Source organism: Papilio polytes, unplaced genomic scaffold, assembly GCF_000836215.1.
Source record: "Papilio polytes unplaced genomic scaffold, Ppol_1.0 DF822845.1, whole genome shotgun sequence".
In the NCBI taxonomy this organism is placed as follows: domain Eukaryota; kingdom Metazoa; phylum Arthropoda; class Insecta; order Lepidoptera; family Papilionidae; genus Papilio; species Papilio polytes.
Window position 1 is genome coordinate 3504433 of NW_013526359.1, and position 4047 is coordinate 3508479.

Consider the following 4047-nt stretch of genomic DNA (forward strand, 5'->3'; position numbering starts at 1 on the left):
TCTCATTAAAGAGACTTATTCAATTTGCTGATATTGTTGTCAACGTAACGAAGTGTGTGTTTACGCTTTATGATATTAGTATAGACAGATAAAAGCATTAACACATTATTTTTAAAACTACGTATAGCTTGTTTTATGACTGAATGGCCACTGTTTGAAGAGGCATTTACAGATTCACCGGGCTTGAGGTGGCCGAGCGCGAAGGCTCTCTCAGGAGCCTCGGCACGAGCCGTTACTTTGTTATTATTACCGGATTGGGACGTATAGCTGCTATCTCCGAGGTATATGTGAAATAACATTGTTTCAAGTTGATATACATCTCGTCAGCATCATAAAGTTACAACACGTCACGGTCTGCCGGAGACGACTCGTCGGAGCACATCATTACTATTATAACTACCAGTTGTTAGCGTTGTCTATGTGTTTACATTGCAAAAATGTTCTCTCTAAACTATACTGATCACCTAAATAATTTATTTAGCCATTTATTGTCTAGAAAATAGTTCAGTGTCTGCTTATTTTTTTTATTAGTACGCCAATTGTACATTCTAATAACAAACGCAAAAATGAATGTATTACAAACTAATTGTTACTCGCGACTTCGCCCGCGTGTAATTAAAAAATATAGCCTATGTTACACACAGATAAATTATCTTCTAACGGTTGTATTCTAACGGTCAAAAAAATTTTAAAAACGGCCCATTAGGTTTTGAGTTATATCGAGAAATACAAAAATACAAATCTTTCCTCTTTATATTATTAGTATAGATATAGATAATAAAAAAAAACAGAAGAACTAACAGATAATAGGCGTATACAGTATAAATAATATAAATATTGAAATATATTACTTTTATGATAATTTACAACTATAAACTAAGGTAACATATTAAAACAAAAAAGTAGAAAAAACTAACACTAAGGGACAGTTCAAGTATCCTTTAAAATTCTGTACAGTTAGTTAATATTGTAACCATTCAAAACTGTGTTAAAAATGTGTTAATATTCACATATACTGTTACCTGCGCACATCCCCTTTCCTTCCACGTCACGACAGGTGCAAGCACAGCTGCTAAAGGGTCGCCACTCAACCGACAACAAGGTGACAGGTTCATGGCCTATCGGAAAATATATAACGTTATATGTTGGTCATCTTCGATTAACTATCGACCTTTACACCTGTCGGGTACACTTTTGTTAGAGTGGGCGCACATCTTTGACTAAGCAATCGCACAACTGTTGTCCGATTGTCGATTGTTTCGCAGCCTTCAACTGTTTAGTTGCACAACTAAAAATGAGTAGTGTGCGCACCTACATGTAAGCTCTTAGCAGTCAAAGCGAGATTTAACATTTGGTGTTTTTTTTAATTCATTTGGAGACAGTAACTTAAGTTTAATTATTTAAATCTCTATCCGCTTTCGATTGTTATGGACGTCTTCGAGGTTGTATGTTTTACCGTAAATATGTATGTATCACAATGCTTTCGTATCAGTACTTTGTAATTATTTATTTAAGAGTTGTCAAAAATTCACTAACGTTTAGAACTACCTGTTTTTTTTATTATCAACCCTTAATCTTTAAAATGTAAGCAGAAATCATACTGTAATGTACGTAATATATCCGACGTTTTAACGGTAAAGGAAAACAGATGTGTAAAGTCCTTAGGGTTCTTCAAGAAGCGAGCCTACAATTTCCTCAAAGGTCGGCAACGCATCTGTAGTTCCTCTGGTGTTTCGGATGTCCATGGGCGTCGTTGACCACCTCTGTGTTCCCGCCGCTCGTTTGCGCCCTTCTCTTACAAAAGTCAAGCAATCCACAGTGGACCAGTGTGGTTTGACTATGTCCTGGTTACCCCGAGACCTTCATTCGGGACTTATAATGAGTTGGCGACGATTTTAATATAGTAAGAATAACACGTGTGTATCAGAGCGTAATTTATTAAAGAATAGAGTGGTACGTATTGTTAAAATTCGTCTAATCACTAACAGAATTTCCATTATCGTACCAGTTCGTTCTATGATCGCGGTTCCTACGAATATTAATCTTTTATACGATAAATTCATAAAAAACGCCTGTCGGAATTCGTTATAGTAATTTGTCGTTGACTTTTGCCCTACACTTTATTATTCGTTGTGAATATGAAAAGAAACTATTCTAATTTGATTAATTTTAAAGGAATTTAATTCAATTTTAGTCATATAAAAATATTAGTAATGTTGATATCCAAACAAATGTTTCAAAATGACCAATTTAGTCACAGATTTGAACTATAAAATAAATCTATACTAATAAAGAGGAAAGATTCGTATTTTGGTATATCTTACTAATATTATAAATGCGAAAGTTTAGATGGATGGATGGATGGGTGGATGTTTGTTAGCGTTTGTAGCCTAAACGGCTGAACGGATCTCCATGAAATTTGGCACAGGTTTAGAGCATAGTCTGGAAGAACACATAGGGTATACATAGGGTTTTTCCCGTGGGATTCATTAATTTAGTTTTTTAATGTTCACTCGATCATTCTGCAATGGTTCAACATATGTTATTGAAATTTGGCACAGATATAAAACAAAGTCTGAAGTACACATGAGATAAGCTTCATCCCAGACAAATGTCCGGTTCCCGAGGAATACGTAGCTTTTTGTATTTTATATAGTTCGTATGTTTTCTAATGCCACGCGGACGAAGTCGCGGGCAACAGCTCGTATTGAAATAAAACAAAAACTACTGAGCCGATTTCCAAAATTCTTTCACTCTTGAAAAGATACGTTATCAGTAAGTAACATAGGCTATACTTTTTTAATTTTTTTTATTCAAGCGGATGAAGTCTTAGGTGACAGCTAGTAACCAAATTAAGTGCATGACTTGAGAAATTGATTTTACGCTTTATCTTAATGAAAAACTGTATTAAAACCAAGGGCTTAGTAAACAATGTTTAATATTTAAAAGGTAACATTGAAAGTTAAAATAAGCATACAATGGGGGAATCTTTGATAAGTGCGTAGATTGCGTTTTAAATGAAACGCATGGAAATGTTATTTGTCGGACGCATAACTATTTATTCGTTTCTACGTTATATGCTCTGATTTATATAGAACATATATAGCACATAATTTGTAATACTTACATTAAGTTTTATTTAATAAAATCAAAAGACAAAAATAATTCCTAGAAAATGCACTGAGATATTAAAAAATGAGTTTGAATTGTCAGTCTGTTAGTTTCTTTATTTATATAGATTACCCAAAAGAAGTCAAAATAAATCTGTATTTCCTAAACACCTTTTGTTTGGGTTTCAAAGGAATCTATAAAATTCTAAACTAACGCCTACAGCATTTTAATAGCAAACTTTCGATACAATATTTATTACACAATTTTATTATAAATCTTTCTCCAATAATCTTTGGTTATAAACGTATTTCTAAGAATGGCGTTTGTAAAGCCATTGTCGGAGCAAAGTGTCGGTCAGTAGTTGCTGTGGATTACCATAAAGTCGATAACTTTGGTTGGAAATGTAGGATGGACATAACTTATGAGACTTTACTGGGATAAACAATTTAAGGAAAAAATACCGTTTATGTACAATACAATGAAACAAACTGGTATGTATTGCTTTATTAGTTACTAGTATTTTCTTTTGCCTCTAAACAAACTTCCTTAACTCAATACTTTATTGCATAAATTTAATTGATATTTTGATACATTATATTTGATTAATAAAATTGTTTTGTCTTTATATTTGTTTTCTTTATTATCTGTTTGTCTGTGCTAAATATTAAATTCCTTTAAAATAATGTCACGGTTACTTATAGTCGCAGTATACGGACAGTTTCAAGCAATCACCTTAAGTAAACCAAGTCATCTGTTAAATGGCGAATTGATAGTGGGTCCACATCCTAGACGCTTGATTTTATTGCTTAGAAAGATTTCTCGGAAAATTAATGTTTATCCCTTTTTATGTAGTTTGTGTGTACTCCCTACACTTGTATAGCACGGCTGCCGGTGTTTCCGGCCGCGGTCGCGCGTGACGCCGCCGTCACGCACCGG